Source organism: Hyperolius riggenbachi, chromosome 10, assembly GCF_040937935.1.
Source record: "Hyperolius riggenbachi isolate aHypRig1 chromosome 10, aHypRig1.pri, whole genome shotgun sequence".
Classification (NCBI taxonomy): domain Eukaryota; kingdom Metazoa; phylum Chordata; class Amphibia; order Anura; family Hyperoliidae; genus Hyperolius; species Hyperolius riggenbachi.
In genome coordinates, this window is record NC_090655.1 from 133,577,954 (window position 1) to 133,598,847 (window position 20,894).

Here is a 20,894-nt window from a genome sequence, read left to right on the forward strand (position 1 = left end):
GATCAATGACAAAAAATATATACTGTACATACCTGGGGGGCTTCCTCCAGCCCCTTCAGGCTCACTGGTGCCTTGCTGTCCTCCCAGGCCGCCTGGATCCTCCACTAGGCAGGCTGGTAATCCACCCAGTCAGCACAGGTGCAGTCTGGCCACACGCGCTCCCCAGTCACCTGTGCCTGTGCAGACTGCTCCCGGAAATGGGAGCACAATAGGGCATGTGCACAGCCGAGCCGTGCATGTGCAGTTCCCCCCGACTGGATGAATTACCGGCAGGTATACTGGAGGACAGCAAGGGACTGATGAGCCTGAAAGTGGCTGGAGGTATGTATATTTTTTTTATTGATCTCAGCTTAAGGGCTGGTTCAGATGGACGTTTGCAGAGCGTTTACTGCCAGCGTTCGGGGCTTGGCGTTAAACGCTCCCATTCAAGTGAATGGGAGAGTTTGTACCAAGCTTTTACGCGCGTTTGCACAAACGCGTCGTTCGGGTCCCGATTTTCACTGGCGTTCAAGGAGCCCCTGGAAGCTACATGTTGCTTCCAGGGGCGGTTAACCGCGACGGGTAATGTCCCTCTAGGGGAAGAAAAAACGCGACCGCATCTGAACGCAATGCGAACGCTGCTGAAAGCCTGAACGCATCACGAACGCAACGCCAACGAACGCGACGCCTCCAAACGTCCGTCTGAACCAGCCCTACCTTTAAGTGCACACTAATCTAGTTATTTTCAATGACAATTGGAGAAAAGTGATTTTTTTTTTGCAGGCCTGCAGGGGGCAACCCAGAGTTTTTCTCAGTGTGGTTTCAGGTTTTCCCTAATTGCCCTGTGTGTCCCTCTCAGGAAAGCTTCTGAGCATGTCCAGAGAATCACAGCATTGCGGTCTTTTGCTGTGTAGAGTCTGCAGCAGGAAGATGCAGTGCTGGTCTCCAACAGTACTTTGTGGAGTTGTAGGAAGCCTCAGGGCCTGTACACACTGAAAATCGCCAAGCACAAATGCAGTGCACATGCACCGCTGTGTATAGTTCATCATTTTCAAAAAAGCTGATTTGCAATTGAAAAAAACGCATAAAGTTATAAAAACGCAGGACAACGCAGCCAGTGTGTACAGGCCCTTAGGCTTAAGGTAGCCATACACCGGTCGATTTGCCATTAGATCGACCAACTGACAGATCCCTATCTGATCGAATCTGATCAGAGAGGGATCGTATGGCTGCCTTTACTGCAAACACATTGTGAATCGGTTTCAGCCTGAAACCGATCACAATCTGTTGAGCTGCTCCTGCAGCCTGTCCCCCCCCCCCCCCCCCCCCGTATACATTACCTGAAGCTGGCTCCGGGTCCTCTTTTCCGCGTTGCACTGCACCGCATCCCAGCGTACACTGTGTCACTCCGTGACCAGGAAGTTCAAATAGAGCGCCCTCTATATTAACTTCCTGGTCACTGGAGTGACACAGGAAGTTCATGTACGCTGGGATGGAAGCAGGAACAGAGCAGTGCAGCGCGGAGAAGATGCCCGGGAGCCAGCATCAGGTAATGTATGCTTGATCGGATCGGCCGCCGCTAACGACGCGATCCCTACCCGCGGGCGATCGAGGATAATTTCCCGCACGGCGCGTTCGACGGACCGATACGATTTCGGGAGGAAATCGGATCGGCGGGTGCGTTTAGCGCGGACGATTGGCAGCAGATTCGATCCCAGTGATCGAATCTGCTGTCGAAACGGGCGCAAATCGGGCCAGTGTATGGCCAGCTTTAGTCCATACTGCAAAACACAATCACAATTGCAACTTTGCAAAGCAATACTCAGAGCGATTTTTGAAGGGAGCTAAAGGGATTAATGCTAAATCACTACAAAAAATCCTACATGCAGCACGTTTAGGATTTTACCAAAATCACAACTCTGCTGTGCAAACACCTTCATAGAGCTACATTAGCCAATTGCTTTTTGTAATGCTGCTGGCACATTGAAAAGTGCCCAAAAATGCTTTTGGTTTAAACCAGCCCTCAGTGTGAGTATCTGGGATGTTCATTACTTGTAATGCACGTTATTGTTAGGACACTAGAGCAGGGACCACCATTTAACCAGGAGGCACTGTGGCTTTAAACAGGGTTGGTGCACACCAAGAGCGGTTCTGATCGCTTTTTAAAACTATTTCGGGGGGAAAAGCCACTTGGCTAATGTTAGTCAATGGGCTGGTGGTGCACACCAGAGCGGCTCGTTTTCCCCCAAACACAAACTCGGGTCCTGCAGCATTTTTGAGATTTCTGAAGCAATATTGTTCGTCTGGTCACTATCGTCCGTTTCCTTGTAAACGACCGTTATCGCAAATCTGTACATACCATTAGTCTGTGCATAAATAAATGCAAATTATTTATTTATTTAAATTAAAAGTAGCATTCACAATTTTCTGTTTTTGTGTTCGTTTCCGGCATAGGAAAATGCATATAACCTGAGGATAAATTTTAATCAATGGGCTAGTTCAACCTCAACAGCAGTGCAGCATTGCATGCATTTTCTCTTATCAGTTACATTAGCTTCTGTGAAAAAAGCACGTTTTTCCATGTACAAATACACATAATGTTCAGAAACCGCATGCAGGAAAATGGACACAAAAAATTGACAGACAAGTGTGAATGCTGCCTTATGCTCTCTTCACACTGTGCATGTTGCAATACAAAAAAGATCGCAACACAACTTAGCCGAAAAGTTACATCTCCTGTGTCTCACTGCCACTGTAAACGACACACGCTGCTGCTGCATACTGTGCATCACCCCGAGGAAACACAAAGCATCGCAATAAATGTGATAGCTCTATAGGAATATCATTGTGATGTGATATTATTGTGCGTTGCGTTATGATGCTATGGACGTAGTGCGAATGCACCCATAAGGTTACATTTTAACACATTTGGTTACATGACAGAAATTACAGCATATTTTGGTGTTACAGTAGTTTGAACTGCACATATTATCTATTTGGTGGCCAAACAAAATTAGATTTTTTTCAACAAATTAGAAAGCAAGGAAAAAATCAAAATGTCTTCTGCATTTATCCAGACATTGCATCCAATAGAGAAATAGCTGCACCCTAGTGGAAATGTAGCCATAGTCTAAATTCATTACAATAGCCTAAAGGTGGCCACTAATGGTCCAATTTCCAGCAAAAAATTGTTAGATCGATCAGAAATTCTGATCGGAAGAAAAATCGTACACTACACCATCAACGAACCAATCTTTGCTTTCTATCTATCACAACCAATCAAGAAAATCCAAATTTTGGTTTGACACAAATCCAGTCGGATGATTTTTTTAAAAAAATTGTTCATAATCGATTGTGCCCATCAACTGAGATTATGTTAAACCAATCTGATCAGAATTTCTGATCGCTCGAACGATTTTTCGCTAGAAATTGGAGCGGTAGTGGCCACCTTAAGGCGGCCTCCAAGCTTATCCTTGTCGTTTTTGGCTACATTTTTGCACATTTTGTCACTTCTGCATTCTGTGAATTTTTTTGATTCCTATTTTATTTAAATGCATTTCATGCATGTTTTGTATGCTTTTTTTTCACATTGCGCTTTTTTATGCATACCAATGATGTTAATTAAAATGACATTTTCCAAAATGCAAGTTTTCTGCATCTCCATAGACTTTTATTACATGTGAGTTGCACATCGTATGCGAAAGGGGCCTAGGGAGAGGTTCACAATTGTCAAAATCACATGCCTATTCCTGCAGCGAATTTGAATTTGAACTTAAAACCTGTAAAGCCAATGCAAGTCAATGGGATCATTCAACTTAAATGTGAAATTTGCATGTGGAGATAAAGCTCACAGCAGTGCAATATAATTTCACAAATCGTGTGTTTTCTCATTGACAATCATTGAGCTACTGTGGGAAAACGTTCACATTGCAACGCACAGTGTCAGAAATTTGCGTATGAAAAAATGTTGATGTTCTCCAAGTAGACAAGTGTAAACTCTATGCCAATATTTCAGGGTGTGAATTAACGCAAAAACAGAGAGAACATACAAACTGCATGCAGACAGTGTCCAGAATTACAAACCTGGGACTTCAGGGCTGCTAGGCACAAGAGCTATCCACTGTGTCAAAGAGTAGAGCAATTACCAACAGCGTAAATATAAAATAACCTCATCGAAAAAAAATAAACAATGTACGGCCACATAAATTAACAAAGCTGTAAGCCCTTCGCTGAATACCGCATCAACAGTTATATGTATGAGGCCTCATAGTGGCTCATGTTTCCTGTTTATCGTTAGCCTGTAGCTAATTTCTGTTCTTGGTTTCCTGTCTTTGACCTTCTAACAGAAGTCACACAGGCTCTAAACTTTTTTTGTTATTTCTTGTAGGACAGCAGGAACAGCATGTTCTTGTCAGCCTGCTGTACAGTACTTTTTCCTTATCTCTATCGCTGTCAAATACATATTAGCCATTTTTAAACTGCATTCTTATCTTGACTCATTGGATACCAAGCTGCCAAAAGTCACAAAACTAACAGGTATAGAGATGATCTACTTAAAGTGAACCGAGCACCTTTTTTATCATTCAGGACATTTCTATAGCACATGAAAAATGCATGCCGACCATCTGTTTCATTATTAAAATAAACTTTCATTTTACCTTGTATTTTACATTCAAAGTAGATTAATTACCCTGTTTCAGCAGGGCTGCCCGGCCGTCCCCGGCCGCAGAGCTTTCAGGTTCCTAATTGTTTTATTGGGCTAATTACCAAGAGGTAAACAATGCTATTAGACAACAAAGGGGGTTAGTAATTAGGACTGTTTTTCAAAGACCTAGTTTGTGTCAATGTGTCAAGATAGCATCTCTGACTTCTGTAAATAAGGAATGTGATAAGGGGAGGAGGGAACATGGCAGCTTCTATGCCAGGAGAGATTCCATTGAAAGAGAATGTGCTCAGTTCCCTTTAAAGTGGACCTGCAGCAGTGGATTAATACATTGTTGACCTATAAATTGACATTTCCCTCCTTTCCATGCACATCTGAGTAGCATAGGCCTGGTTCACAATACGCTGCATTTTGACTGACTGGACAGCAGATTGAAAATGGAAAAAATTGCTATATATTTGTTCTTTATGTTTAAATTGTCACTGTAATTACTATGTCTACGAATTGTGAATTATGTACCAGTGTCTGTGTTTTGTATATACCACTGTCTGTATTACTATGTACCCCATGTTTTGTTCTTACTCTGTACAGCACCAGGGAATGCATACATCAAATAAGGGCACCAGGAATAAAGGGTGTGGGCTTAGCTGAAATTTTAAGATATTGTCTATAACAATAATATATTGTTTATTCATCTTTATCTGAGATAGAATACTACATATGTTAAAATAACAGTATTAAAAAGAGCAAAATATTGTCTATAACAATGAAAACGGAAATATATTTATAGTTGTAATGAGCATAGTAAAACATTAGTAAATATTACCAATATTTTACTACAACCACACTTAACCCTGCTCTCACACAGAACCCTTCCCCCCTCCGATGACTAACCCTAAGACCCGCCTGGCGGTGCCTAACCCCAAAACCCCCTGGTGGTGCCTAACCCTAAGACCCCCTGGTGGTGCCTAATCCTAAGACCCCCTTGGTGATGCCTAACGAAACGGGGTTTACTCTTTCTCCGCTGCAAAGACGATACAATGTTAAGATAATACATTGCAAAATGATAATTTATTAAATTCTAATTCTGAAAACAAATTTTAAAATGATATAAAAAAGTTGAAACAATCATTTACAAAATAACTGGCAAAACACGTTTTTCAAAACACAGATTCTGAAAACGAAAAATTTTGGTCATCCGGGCCTGGCGCCCGCTATTTATCGTGTGCCCAAATTTCTTCTTTGGCGCCCAAGAGCCAATATTTTGCATTAGTGCCTATGGGGCACTGAAATAGTCCATTAGCCACAGCCACCCAAATTTCCTGACTCTTCACAGAATATGTTGGTGCTTTATAAATAAATAATAGTAGCAACAATAATTGGATGGATCAAATACTGCATTGATTTTTTTGTGCGCCAGCTGAACTTGATCAGTTTTGTCCATAATGGACAACATATTTTTCATACAGCGGAGTGCCCTTCATTTGGTGAAAAGCATGCCTCCATTCTGCATCAGGAGCGAGTATTCCGGCCCAATCCAAAGCTGCATGCAGTTTGGGAAAATTGTATCTGGTTGATAATCTCTATTAAACAGGATTCTGAAATTAGAAAAGGCAGGCCTTCTAGCCCAGAGCTCCTCAACCCTGTCCTCAAGTCACACCAACAGCACTTGTTTTGCAGGAAACCATAAACATTCACAGGTGAGGTAATTCGTGTCTCAGCAGAGCAGATTATCTACCTCTGTGGGTTTCCACAAAACATGCACTGTTGGCGGGCCTTAAAGTGAACCTCCGGACTAAAAATCTACTCAGCAGAACTGAAAATGCTTGGTGTTTCTTTAACAGTTTCACAGCATCAGAACTTTGTTTTTCTTACCAAAGCATTATTTTTAGCTGCATTTTTAGCTAAGCTCCACCCATCAAAGAAAAAAAGCTCTAGCTTTTTTTCTCTGATGCTTTGCAGAGCATGATGGGATTTCCTATGTTGTTGTTCACGTTGCCTAGCAACTGAGAGAGGTGCTCAGGACACAGGACAGTTGGAACGGTGTCTCATGCTCCCTGTCACCTCCTTTCAACCAAAAAAATGTCTGCCATCATGAAATCAAACATTTGCCTGTTCTTTTAAAACAGTGTGGGTAAGAGATTACAGTATATTACCTATCTATTTTTAACATAACTAATGTAACTTAATGACAGTATGTTTGTTTAGGCTGGCGTTCCTCTTTAAGGATAGGTTGAAAAAACTGTTCTAACCTGTTACTATTCAGGATTCAAGATACAAGCACTTTATTGTTATAGTGTAACAACTAAATTACTTTTCATGACAGCTCCACGGTGCATATAAGTAACATAGTGATAGTAGCAAAGGTAGAAATAGAGGAATTGTACATGTATGCCAGGTATTTCAAATATTTACACAGTATGTGCAAAGTGTTCATTATTTCAGAAAAGATTCAGAGTTTAATAAGTTTATGGCAGATGGAAAAAGCTGTTTTTCAGTCTGTATGGAAGGAGTTCAAACAAAGTGTTTCCAGGGTGAGTGTTGTCCTTGATAATATTGTTGGCCCTTCTCATACAGCGAGTCCTATACAAGAGTTCAAGTGATGATAGTTCAGTGCCGATAATGACCTCTGCTGTTTTTACATCTCGCTGCAGGTCTTCTCTAGCAACCTTGGTGCAGCTTTTGTTCCAGGCCGTCATCCAAAACTCTCTCCACAGCCTCTGCATTGATCATTATAATTATCAGCAGGGCCGGATTTACCAAGGCACTGTAGGCACGTGCCTACAGGCGCCTGATGATGGAAGGGCGGCTCATTCCCCTCCCCAAGTCCTTCCCTCCATTCTTCCCTATACAGAGTCCCGATGAGAGTGTAAATGGGGGGTTACTCACCCTGCTCTTTGTATTCCTCCGACAAGATCTCCCTTCAGTCAGGAGCATCTCTAGCTACTTAAAGATAATCTGTAACGACAAAACGTCCCCTGGGGGGTACTCACTTCGGATAGGGGTAGCCTCAGGATCCTAATGAGGCTTCCCACGCCGTCTGCCGTCCCTCGGGGGTCTCGCTGTAGCCCTCCGTACAGCGGTAATGTAATATTTACCTTCCTGGCTCCTGCGCAGGCGCTCTGGCGGCTGTCGGCTCCGAAGGAGGCGGAAATACCCGATCGCCGTCGGGTCCGCTCTACTGCGCAGTAGAGCAGACCCGACTGAGATCGGGTATTTCCGCCTCCTTCGGAGCGAAAGCAGCCACAGCGCCCCCGCTGGAGCCTGCAAAGGTAAATATTGAATTGAACAGTCGGGCCTGTCGCCGGCTGTTCGGAGGGCTGCAGCGAGACCTCCGTGGGACAGAGGACGGCGTGGGAAGCCTCATTAGGATCCTGAGGCTTCCCCCACCCGAGGTGAGTACCCCCCTGGGGACGTTTTTGATGTTACAGAGTCTCTTTAATACTGAGGTTCTGCTGGGTACCTAATATTGAGGGTACTTCTGTCTATCTAATACTAAGGGACACCTGTAGCTACCTGTGATGGGAAGGGAAGTAAGGGAGACGTGACAGCTGGGCCAGCCAGCACACCTGCAGTGCGGTTTGGCAGGTTTGTAGGTTCATGGACTGTGAAGTCTAAAGCACCAGGACATCTGTGCATATAGGCTCCTGTGAAGTAAATCCGGGCCTGATTATCAGTATGTGATTGGTCTTGTTGGTGGTTCTTAAGTCAAGAATAACTTCTTCGGTCTTTTTTTGTATTTAATAACAGGTTGTTGATGTCACACCCATACAGTCAGGTTCCTAACTTCTTCCCTGTATGGAACTTCCTCGTTGTCTTATATAAGCCCAATGTCATATCATCTGCAAATAAAACATGTTGAACTTATGGATAGGTTGGCAGTCATAGGTGGGTAGAGGTGACTTAATACACAGCACTATGGCATGCCAGTGTTCAGGGTAAGGGTGGAGGATGTGTGTTTTCCTATCCAGACAGCTTGAGGGGGATTTGTAAGAAAGTCCAATAACCAGCTACACATGGAAGGAGCAAGACCTAGTGCATAGAGTTTGTCGATTCACTGGCTAGGTACGATGGTATTAAATGAAGAGCTGTAGTCAAAGAAGAGCATCCTAACATAGGTGTTGGGCTTTTCTAGGTGTGAGAGGGCAGCATGGAGAGCTACACAGATGGCATCCTCAGTCGACCTATCTGTTCGGTAAACAAACTGGTGTCGATCTAGATTTGCTGGGATGAAGGCTTTGATGTGTGTGGCTACCAGTCGTTCAAAGCACTTGGCGATGAGAGGGGTGAGAGCAACTGGTCGGTAGTCAGGAAGATAGATTATCCTAGGATTTTTTTTAAACTGGCACAATCGTCGTGGATTTCAGGCATGAGGGGACTACACCCAAGGATAGAGAGGAGTGAAATATTTGCGTAAATCCTTCTGGTAGTTGGCTTTCGCAGTACCTGACACACCTCATATATGTAGAGGACTAAAGTTGCAAATCTGTAGTGAGCCCAAAGTTGACTGGAGGCTGATTGATGTCTTGGTCAAATCTTAAAGTGGACCCAAATTAAAAATACAAGATTTCAGAAATAAAATCTATTTCTAAATTATAATAATAAATAGCAGTCTTTTTTCAGCTGGATGATGACAAATATAAAATATTTTACATTTATTGGAGAAACCCCTCCCTTCCTTTCAAATTGCCGGGATTTTTCCGGCAAACTGGTGGAGTAGATGGTGTCCGGCAATGGAGGAATTGCTAATGGCTGCCACCTGTATAACCCTAGTTATGAAAAGAGAAGGGTGAAAAGCATGCACTGAAATGCTCATAGGCTTGAATGAGTGTTTATTTATCTTTGTATGTGTCAGAGTGGTGCAACTAAATATTTTTAATTAAAAAAATGTTTGGTTTGGGTCCGCTTTAAGCTCCTCTGCTAGGCTGGGGTAGTTATTGGTCAGTGTGTATTGTGTGCCCTTCTTCTTTTTATAACTCGTGAATAATTTAATTCTTTGCCACATCTGCCTTGAAATTGAGTCATTGCCAAAGTCCTCCTCAATCTTTGTTTGTACTTAAAGAGACACTGAAGCAAAAAAAAATGATATCATGAATTGGTTGTGTAGTAGGGGTAATTACTAGAACATTGGTAGCAAAAAAAATATTCTCATATTTTTATTTTCAGTTATACAGCTTTTTTTTTATAACATTGCATCATTCTCCAATATTTGCAGTTTACACATTACTCAGCATTCTAAACGTTTTTTGCAGAACAGGCAGTGAACTTTTGACCTGTCCTGAACTGTTCTCTGCAAAAGAAAAACACAATACAGTGGAGATAACCTAATCAGAAGTCAGAGCTCTCCACGACTTTCAAAGTCGCAGAGCTCAATGGCTATTTGCATAGATAACAACTGGCGTTTTATAGCCATACACTGGTCGATTTGCCATCAGATTCGACCAACAGATAGATCCCTCCCTGATCGAATCTGATCAGAGAGGGATCGTATGGCTGCCTTTACTGCAAACAGATTGTGAATCGATTTCAGCCTGAAACCGTTTACAATCTGTGGTGGTGGTGGTGGTGGTGCCGCCGATCCCCCCCCCCCCCCTTATACATTACCTGCTCCTGCCGGCGCAACTCCCCCCGGTCTCCGCTGTCTTCCTCTCCGCTCTGGTCTGGTCTCCGGGTCCGGCACTTCTTCTTGTCTGGGGGAACTTTAAACAGTAGAGCGTTCTCTACTGTTTAAACTTCCTGCCGGGACAAGAAGAAGTGAAGCCTGCCGGACCCGGAGAACAGCGCGGAGAAGAAGACAGCGGAGACCTGGGGAGTCGCGCTGGCAGAGCAGGTAATGTATTGCAGCTGTATTGCGTCGATCGTCGGGCACTCGAACGCCGCTAGCGACGCGCTCCCTACCCGCGGGCGATCGACGGTAATTTCCCGCACGGAGCGATCGACGGGACCGATCTATTTCGGGACGAAAGAGATCGAAATTTAGCGTTAACGATTTGACAGCAGATTCGGTCCCAGTGATCGAATCTGCTGTCGATCGGCGGGGAATCGGCCTAGTGTATGGCCAGCTTTACTCTTCCTGTACTGGAAACAAATATTAGACTTATGTCTCTGCTCCTAATGCTTTATTTCTTTGCTGTACTACACAACCAATTCATTATATCTTAATTTTTTTTTTGCTTCAGTGTCTCTTTAAGTTTTGCATATTTAATGCCTTTCTTGAGGTTAACACAATAAGCTAACGTTCCTACTAATTTAAAAGCTGTGTTTCTATTCCTGATTAGTTGCATAAGCTTGCCAATCATCCATGGTTTCTCATTAAAGTAAACGGTAATTATTTTGGTGACAGTGAATGTATACACAGAAATTAACATATGACAATACAGAGGAAGTACTTGTGTCCAGATCTATTTGATGAAATAATATAGGCTGTACAGTTCTGTTGCCATGCAAAAAGAAGGAAGGTAGAAAGTGTAGGGTACAACAGCGGACGGGGTGAGCAAGAGAACAATGAACTCAATCTGTGCTCAACAGTAGATTCTTTGCAGAGGTGGTCACGACTGGCCATCTTGACCGTGAAATGTCTAGCATATGTGCAAGGGTTAACAATGAAGTCCTACTGTTATAGAGCTACCTGGTTATTAGAACACAAAGTAAAATAAAGCCATTCTTACATTTTTAAAACTGATAGATTCAGACAAAAATCACATATAAACTTCATGCAGTGAGAATCTTACCATAGACCCATAATGCTCCATTGCCCCAGCAGATACATTTTTTATCCACAAGTGACTATTTGTCAGGCCCTGTTCGCAGTGGTCAGTTGCACTGCAGAATAATTCTACATGTCAACTCACTGCCTATACAACACAGTAGTGCTGTTCACAGTACTGTGTTGTAACTGATCCCGTTAACCGACCAGGGGGTTTTCTAATGATCGGTGCTGCGTGGGCTCTACAGCCCGCAGCACCGATCAGGAATGTGGCCGGGTGATCAGACTTCCCCCCTTTTTTTCCCACTAGGGGATGTCCTGCTGGGGGGGTCTGATCGCCGCCGGCTCTGTTCATTCGGCGGGGGGGGGGCTCCTCAAAGCCCCCCTCCGCAGCCATTTCCGCCCTCCCTCCGCTCACCTCCCTCTCCCTCTTCACCCGTAATGCGCAGGACGGAAGTTCGTCCTGCGCATCCTAGGATAGGCTTTAGCCTATCATATGCCGGCGATGACCGGCCAATCAGAGGCCGCGGATCGCCGATCTACGTCACGGCGCTGCTGCGCAGCAGCGCCGTGTGATGTAAACAGCGGGGATTTCTTCCCCGCCTGTTTACATTTCGCCGGCGAGCCGCGATCGGCGGCTCTCCGACTGTTCACGGAGACAGCCTCCGTGAACTGGCATGGAAAGGCCACTTGATCGAGCGGCCGTTTCCATGCTATACCACTAACGACCCGCCGACGCCTATCAGTGTTAGGCGGTCGTTAAGTGGTTTTAAAGGACACCTGAGGTGAAAATAAACTAATGAAATAAACAATTGTATCTATCCTCCTTCTCCCAAAAATTATTTTTTAAGATATTCCACAGTTTTATATTTAAATCTACTTTTTTTTACTGTTTCATTGTTTTTGCTCAATGAGACATTCATTGAAGTATGCCAGAGCTAAAATCTATGAACTATTGACCATTTTTATCTCTTTCCTGCTCTCAGAAGCCATTTTATGCTAGGAATGTGGTTTATAGTTGGAATTTTATAAACAATTGTATCTATCCTCCTTCTCCCAAAAATTATTTTTTAAGATATTCCACAGTTTTATATTTAAATCTACTTTTTTTACTGTTTCATTGTTTTTGCTCAATGACACATTCATTGAAGTATGCCAGAGCTAAAATCTATGAACTATTGACCATTTTTATCTCTTTCCTGCTCTCAGAAGCCATTTTATGCTAGGAAAGTGGTTTATAGTTGGAATTTCTTATCAGTGAGGGTCACACTGTAGTCTGACCCAGTCCTGACTCAGACAGGAATTGCCATTTACATACCTGATGTTTAACTCTTTCAGGCAGAGAAAGAAAAAAAGGAACACACAGCATAGTTATTTGTGTGCTAGGCACTGAACATACACATGTCTATCTCATCATGTCACCTCGGGTATCCTTTAACTCGCTGTATGCAGGCTTTGTATTAACCACTTCCGGACGAGAGCAGTTTTCACGTATCAGCGCCGCTCCCATTCATTCACCAATAACTTCATTACGTCTTATCACACCTAATTGATCTATATATATATGTTTTTTCTTTTATATTGTCACTTTGTTTTCATTTTACAAGTCTTTTTATTTTGGTACAGAATATGAGAAAATGTATTTGCTTTTGATTCAGTTTGTGACTAAAAAAAAAATACACAAGACATGGGCCCCGACCCTAAAACTCTCTAAACTTTTTACTTATTTTTATGTGACATGGGTCCAAAATGTATTCTACAACTCGTCACGGTTAAAATGATGCCACATATGTCATATTTAGTAACAAACTGTTGGTGCAGTCTCCACAACTACACTGGACATATATATACGTCTAGTTGTCATTAAGTGGTTAAAGTCTATGCCCATTCTCCACTGCTGTTCACAGTCATTATAACAAATTATAACACCTGCGTTATGCAACTGACCACTGTGAACCTAGCCTCAGAAGCAGCAGGCAATCCTTATGGGACTAATGCTAGGCTGTAGCAGTCAATTTCCCCTTATTCAAACTATCTTATCATTACCTTCTTTTACAGGCAAACTTTTATAGTGAAAATATACCTTGTCCATGGTGAAGTCACACATACTGCCCACTGTGTCCCATTGCAAGCCTTTTCTTATAATACTGTCACACTTTGGAAATGCCAACAGGAGTGCTCTGCAACAGATAAATACATTATTATTATTAACAGAAGTATTGACAGATTCAACAGTGCTTTCACACTATGTTCATTTTGTTGGGCAATAATGAAACAAATTACTGCTTGTGAATGCACTACTCATACCATTGCAAGAAAACAAGGATGGGACAGCACTCATGTAAAGGAGAATCAGAGTTCTCCACAACCTCTGGTCACTGCAACACCAGTATGATGGATTCCATACAACTGTAATGCTGGGCATACACGGGTCGATCCGGCGGCCGATTAGCCGCCGGATTGAACCCCGCTCGTCCGGATCGATTCCCGGGATCGAGCAGGGAATCTATCCGGCAGGTCATCGGACCTGTTGGATATTATCAATCGAGCCATCAGGCTTGATTGATAAGCCTGCCCAGCATGCCATTTATGCCCAGCATAAGATAGATGTTATCTTGCAATAACAAGAAATACATACTTATACTGTATATCAATATAGCAGAAAGCTTGTCATTTAACCACTTAAGTACCAGCGGTCTCTGCCCCCTTAAGGACCAGAGACTGCTGGTACAATACCGACGGAATCCGGACGAATTGCAGCGCAAACCCGCCGCAACCGCGGTCACCACCGCACGCTGGGATCTTCCTGACATCCACTCTGCCGTCTCTATGACAGCAGAGTCATGTGAGCCGGGCAGGAGCCGCTTTCATTGGCTCCTGACCGTGTCTATCAATGTAAGCCTATGGGAGATGCTTACATTGATAGACATGGCCAGGAGCCAATGAAATCGGCTCCTGACCGGCTCACATGGCTCTGCCGTCATAGAGACAGGCAGAGCCAGTGAGCTGCGGCGAGAGACGTCGGGTTTTAGCGGCGGGGAGCGACGGAAACGGCAGATGCATGCATGCAGCGGCGGCTGATTGAAATCTACACCCTAACAGCCAGGTGACCACCAAAACAGGGCGTAGATTTCAATCACCATGGTCCTAAAATAGTTCATGTAAAGCTCAGTCAACTTTCATCTAATTTTTATTTAAAGCCAACAAGCAACAGAAGACACACTGGGACTCCTTTACCTCAGAGAAGATAGATGATTATGCAAGCTTCACCAGGTTTTCTTAAAATGTGACTGCTGTTTTAGTAACTATATGGAACTCTCTCAGCGTGAAGTATTTTTCTAAATATATGCAGGGTTCCTTGAAAATTGTGTGTGCAGGTGACTGCAATATCTCAAATCCTTATTCACTAACCTTTCAGAAACGTTCACAATCATGAAATATGGCCGGGGGGAGCGTAACTATAGGGAAGCAGACTTGAGAGCTTTCAGGGCCTCCAACTAACCTTCCCTCCTCTCATACTTGTTTCATCCTCCAGATCTGGTGTTTTTGTGGCTACACTTGTTATGGGGGTGAAGATCATGATGGCCAGTGGCCACCACATTTTATAACCTTTGCAAGATGGCTCCACCAGTACTTTATAATTATACTTAAAATAAAAATCTTCACGATGATATACAAACTGTTGAAATAATGCATTCATTTCATAGAGGTCATACGAGATGCTATTGGGGATAGAGCAATACAATCAAGCAGCACCAGAGGCTTCTATGACGTCTGTCACAGGAACTATAATTTAAAACCTATGACTGTAACATTCCTTTCCATCTTTTACTGCCTGGAATTATCAATAGAAGAATGTGCTGCCTAAGAAGGCTAGAGGTTGCCCACAGCAATATGAGACACTAGTGTGGAACTTATGAAAACTAAGTGGAACCCGGTAAACCCATTAGCAGGACACACAGCAGGTATATAAATGTCCAACAAGAAATTCAGTGTTGAAAGTCATAATTCATAGGTTAGGATAACAATTCCCTAACTCATATTTAGGTCCTTCTAACGACAGTTCATGGTTTGTGGAGATCCAACTAAATTACACTGCTGAGACATGAATTACTCCACCTGTGCTTACGTGAGGTAGTCTGTAAAATGTATACTGCTGAAGGAATGTGAAGAGGACCCAACAATAAAATTCTCTTTGCATTTAAAACAGCCATACTAGTCAGCATTGCCAAATCACATCATAACTATTATTATTAATATTGATTTATAAAGCGTCATCATATTCCGTGGCATTGTGCAAAGTAAAAAACAAACATGGGGTAATATATACAAAATACGGAGGTGGTACAAAAAACAGAATTGGTAATTTCAATGGCAAAAGTAACATGATGAATAAAATGTATAACAAATTCCAAGACACAAAAGAGTGAGAGAGCCCTGCCCTTGTGAGCTTACAATCTACAGGAATGGGGGGGGGGGGGGGGGGTTACACAAGAAGTGGGGTGGTATATAATATTCATACCTAGTGACAGTGTGTATTTAGGTTAACAGTTGAATGTTTCCTATCATATGCTTTTTGGCTAACAGAAACTTTCCTTAGTGTTTCATATCATCTGAGACATATCAATAAAATGTTCATTAAATCTATAACACCTTAGTGAATTCAAAATTAGATTTTACCCATGAGGTAAATTATCAAACGTTCGATAAAGTGTTTGATAAAGCTTAGTGAATTGAGGCCTATGTGTGTTGCATACTGCGCTCATGAAAAAAGTGTTTATTTCATAGCATGGTCAACTGTAACGCACATGTTAACCAGAAATGAACCGTAGACTCAACATTAGGATAATGCAATCCACTGCAACTCTGAGATGTGAACATTCCCATACAATGGTTCAACAGAACACAGCAAAAAAGTTATGATGTGAAGATATATTAAGAAAGAGATTGCCAACCTAGTTCAGAAGGTAATATATTTATGTAATCCATACAGTTCATACAGATCCATAAGCACCAGAGCAAACTTTGAACCATAACTCTACCCACCAATAACAAGTTTGGCCACCATAACTCTTCCCAACAATATGTGCGGCCATCATAACTCTACCCACCAATAACAAGTTTGGCCACCATAACTCTTCCCAACAATATGTGCGGCCATCATAACTCTACCCACCAAAAACAAGTGTGGCCACGATAACTCTACCCACCAATAACAAGTGAGGCCAACATAACTCTTCTCTTCAATAACAAGTATGGCCACCATAACTCTTCCCGCTAATAACAAGTGTGGCCAACATAACTCTTCTCTTCAATAACAAGTATGGCCACCATAACTCTTCCCGCTAATAACAAGTGTGGCCAACATAACTCTTCTCTTCAATAACAAGTATGGCCACCATAACTCTTCCCGCTAATAACAAGTGTGGCCAACATAACTCTTCTCTTCAATAACAAGTATGGCCACCATAACTCTTCCCAACAATATGTGCGGCCATCATAACTCTACCCACCAAAAACAAGTGTGGCCACCATAACTCTTCCCGCTAATAACAAGTGTGGCCAACATAACTCTTCTCTTCAATAACAAGTATGGCCACCATAACTCTTCCCGCTATTAACAAGTGTGGCCAACATAACCATTCTCTCCATAAACTACACTATAACTCTTTCTACCAATAACTAATGTTGCTACCATAACTCTTCCCACCAATAAAAAATGTGATCACCATAGCTTTTCTCACCAGAAACAAGTGTGGCCAACTGGCCACCATATCTTCCCTCCTATAGTTATGTCTCTGACTGTGCCTGCACAACTTTCTAATCTCTAATGCTTCTGTATGCCTTCACTTGGTTTGACAGTCTTCTTGGCACGAAAAAAGCAACTAAATTGGGCTTCCAGAGAGATGCTGCACTAAGGTGCTTGCAAGTGAGCATTGATGTCAGGAAAACCCTTGTTTTAGATACACCAATAATATATTATACCCACTGAAATACTATTTGTAATATGAATTGGTAAATTGTATAAAAATACTAATTGGTAGTATATTTATTTTGTGGTGCAGATGCTCCCACAAAAAGAATTCCTTTACACAAGCTGCCATAGAAAATGTCTTCTGTTTTACAGAGTCATAAATCAGGAAGACAGAACTGCATGAAGTAATAACTGTCACATGTGATCCATTATTGTTCTTTTTCTAGTCTTTTATTCAGATAAGCAAGCCTGCGGCCATTCAAGACTAAACTACTGTCTGATCGCACCCATATAATTTAACAAGCTTCAATAAAGCTTGTAACAATAACACTTAAACACAGTAGCTTGCTTTATTTAAGAGGACTAAGCAGATTCATTACTGACCTAACAAACCAGTAGATGTGACTCATTACACCAGTAGGAGCAGTTCCTGAGAACTCTACCCATCACTAAAGTTGGCTATGCACATATTAATTCCACGTATGAACAATTAAATAAATTTGCTTGAATCTGCCAGTCATCCACTGTCCCAACATATCCAATCAATTAAGTTCCGATTGATTTTAGTTAGTTTATAGATCAAACGTCTGATCAGACACGTTGAATATTGAGGGAATAATTAAATGCTTCAGTGCACAATGAGCAGGAAGATGAGAATACTTAGCTTTAGTGCTGGCTACAAAGAGGTAACATTTAGCAGAGAGAACTGGGCAAAGTCAGGTGATGAATGCTTTGCTGTGATGTGAAAGCTGGTCACTAACTGGGAAACATCCGAGACAGTTTTCTTCAAAGGACATTAATCTGGATCAGCTGCATTGAATATTAAAATTGTGTTATGGGACACCTATTCACCGTTACTAACAATGAAAGCATCTGTGAGGGTGAACTAACGCTTTAAAAGAAAAAATGTGAGAAGTCTGAGGCCTGCTGTGATAGCGTCTTGTTCATTGTTTTAATCACATCCTTTCTTGTAGTACATCCTGTAACTTGACCTTTGTGTTTAATAATAGTCCAGTTACCCATCTACTTTTCAAGATTACTGTACAACTCAACGTTTCCCGAGTATGCGACAAATCAATCACGATTGATCACATATTTTAGACTTGCACAATTCTATGCGATAAAGATGTCAATAATTGAGAAAATGATTATAGAGAAATTATTTTCTTGGAACTTCATTTTTGATGACAACTTATGAAGTTATCAATTCAGACTTTTTTTAGGTTAAGGGGGGAAATCCTAACACACAACAGGCAGATCAGCAGCACATACTGTATATACAAAGGCCCCTTTTTTCTCCAGATGTTATCATAGACATTGACAGCTATCCAGATGGACAACTATCCAGATGTTCCATTGGGTGTCAAATAGGTTTTATAAAGATGTGACTTGTCATTTTGTGTTTGCCCAGGTTTAAGGCTTGTACACACTCATAAGGGCTGTAACTCGCAGGGATCGGGAATCAACCCCTCAGGCAACAGTTTAGGGCCGTGTTCTGTACAAATGCGTTTCTAGCCCGCAGGCTAATGACGTGTTCTGTAGCTACAGTTAGTAGTGGAAAGTCTATATAAATACTAAATAATAATGTTTTAGTAGAAGTTAAATCAGTTTTTGGACAGTTTGTGCTTCGTAAGATCACAAAAAGGAAACCTACCAAACAATTATGACTACATATTATCTCAGGCCAAATTGTCATAATCAGATGTAGTATGTTCCATCATACTGCAGAAATACTCACACGTCCGACAGTTAAGCTTTCAAACAGCTCTGACAAAGGTTTACTCATTGATAGATTCACAGATCACAGCACAGCGATATCCAAGTACAAGTTAGCTATTGACATACTATTAACACAGTTGGCCAGAGATCACTGGGGAGCACTGAAGCTGCAGACACAGATTTATTAAGGATCATCTGCTATTAGGTAACAAAGCCTTGTAACATTTGCTTTCAAGAATTTTTTTATTTTTTATTTTTTTTTTACTAAAATGTGCTCACAACTTGTGCTTGCTTATAAAACTTTAATTGTAATTTCCTAACATTTTAAAGAACTTTGCTATAGTCTGCCAAGTTTTGCCACCTCGCATAAGGTGATCTTTAGACCTTGTGCACACTATAAGCATCCTCACACTTTTGTACTCATTTTAAAATGAAAAACACATCCAGAACATTTCAGTGGTACCGTTACATCATATCTGATATGAACTACTTATTTGAAAAGTACAGCAGGTTGTGGTCTGCCTTTTCAGCACAGAGAATGTGCTTTGAAAACACACACAAAAGAACAATAAAAACTAGCAATGCATTTGTGATACTGTGTGCATTTTCGCTCGCTTTTTACATAATATCTGAGGTGCACCGTGTCAGTTTTGTAAGATCACTAAGGAATTCTGATCATCTTCAACTCAGAGAGGCTTCAGAAATTAGACCCTTTTGGTGCTCTGTTACCTGGATTTAGAAAAGTATTGTATTACATATTTAATGCATTTCACTGAACTACTAAAAATCAGATATTCTCAGGTTTGTGAATCATCCTTCTCTTGCCTAGGGGCAGACCTTTACATGGACTTTCCAATCTGACCATTCTGGTTCAGCTGAGTGACAGACCCACATCTATACAACTGCAACCTATCCAATGCACCAACCTTGCTCAAGAGAAAAACATCATCACATTATATTTTTCTGGCTAATTGCTTCAGGGTCCTCTACTCTTTAAAAGAAGTGCTAAATATAATTTAGCTTTCTTAAAACAGAAGGTATTTGCAATAATTCAGCTTTAACTCTTTGGGCCCATGTAAGTCAGACTAGCATCCAGAACAGCTTGTGTATAGCAAGCCTATAGCTTTACATTTTACACAGCCACCTCAACCCCAAATGTAGACAGCCTGTTAGTGGTGCATTGTGGGTAACCACAAATGTTCACATAACGCTGAATTATTGCAAGTTTCCTTCCGTTTTTAGAAGGCAAATCACACCAAGCATTGCTTTTTGGTAGGAGGGCTTTTCGGTCTCTTTTAGCCCCCTATACATTCTTAGTAGTTTGGGTCACCCCGAGCTGCTTGGTTACTCTGTTGTACTGGTCCAAGCCCTATCCCATTCAGCCATATCAATCCCTGCTATGTACTGATGAGGACCAAAAGTCTGAAACAGGCTGTCTACATGTGGTTTTGATGTAGCTGTGTCAAATTTAATGCTATAGGCTTGCTATACACCAGTGGTTCTGAATGCTAGCCTGGCTTATAGGGGCATAAAGAGATAATTTGCATATTCAGTAGTGGTGCATTGTGGGTAACCACAAATGTTCACTTAAAGCTGAATTATTGCAAGTTTCCTTCGGTTTTAAGAAGGCAAATTACACCAAGCATTACTTTAACCCTTTAGCAGCCATTTTATTAAAAGGCTTGCAAGTGCTCCAGGCCAATTTATTTTAGCACATTTTTTTTTTATTTCGTAGTTGTTACAATTCCTTTGGTTCTAATTTGTACTGCTGTAATGTGTATTTATGGCCACTTGTCACTAGGGGGCAGTGTGAGACAATAACAGAGGACTTCTGCTTTCAGTTTCTATATTTT

The 20,894-nt window shown here is 41.8% G+C and overlaps 1 protein-coding gene and 1 long non-coding RNA gene across 5 annotated transcripts in view; one reads left to right on the forward strand and one right to left on the reverse strand.

Annotated features, from left to right (window-relative positions):
• Window positions 1-20,894, reverse strand: part of CHST3 (carbohydrate sulfotransferase 3) — a 174,311-nt gene that overhangs the window by 75,019 nt on the left and 78,398 nt on the right. For all 4 annotated transcript variants that reach the window (XR_011024524.1, XR_011024525.1, XM_068258170.1 and 1 more), the window contains exon 2: window positions 13,432-13,528. The gene's annotated coding sequence lies outside the window, so the exon portion shown is untranslated. The remainder of the gene's footprint in view (window positions 1-13,431; window positions 13,529-20,894) is intronic.
• The window catches only part of LOC137536118 (uncharacterized), a 37,199-nt gene continuing 35,487 nt past the window's right edge, over window positions 19,183-20,894 (forward strand). The window contains exon 1 of the long non-coding RNA XR_011024526.1: window positions 19,183-19,246. This is a non-coding gene — a long non-coding RNA (uncharacterized lncRNA). The remainder of the gene's footprint in view (window positions 19,247-20,894) is intronic.